The sequence below is a fragment of the Eimeria mitis genome, genomic scaffold (genome assembly GCF_000499745.2).
Source record: "Eimeria mitis Houghton genomic scaffold, Emh_scaff484, whole genome shotgun sequence".
Taxonomy (NCBI): domain Eukaryota; phylum Apicomplexa; class Conoidasida; order Eucoccidiorida; family Eimeriidae; genus Eimeria; species Eimeria mitis.
Genome location: NW_013573140.1, coordinates 10,120 through 10,455, shown reverse-complemented (window position 1 = coordinate 10,455; position 336 = coordinate 10,120).

Genomic DNA, 336 nt, shown 5'->3' with positions numbered 1-336 from the left:
TGCAAGAAACGGACGCCCCAAGGCAGACGGTACGCCTGGCTGTTTCCGAAGCAGTACACTGGGACCAGTCTGGCCCCAGTTTGCATCGCGAGCCTCACAACCCCAAGACGGTCTTGCAGGTGTAGGCGTTCCTGTTTGCGCAGAGGAGGTGGCGGTAGCAGTTGACACACCAAACAGGAATAAACCAACGTATACACAACAGATACGATCAGTAAAAGTTGTCCTATGTGTTCACTTATAGTATGATTGAGTTTTACACTGCGGCCAAAGCCCCCAAATGCACTTGTTTATATGGAGGGAGATGAACATGTACGTTAGCAGTTCCGTCGGTTTATC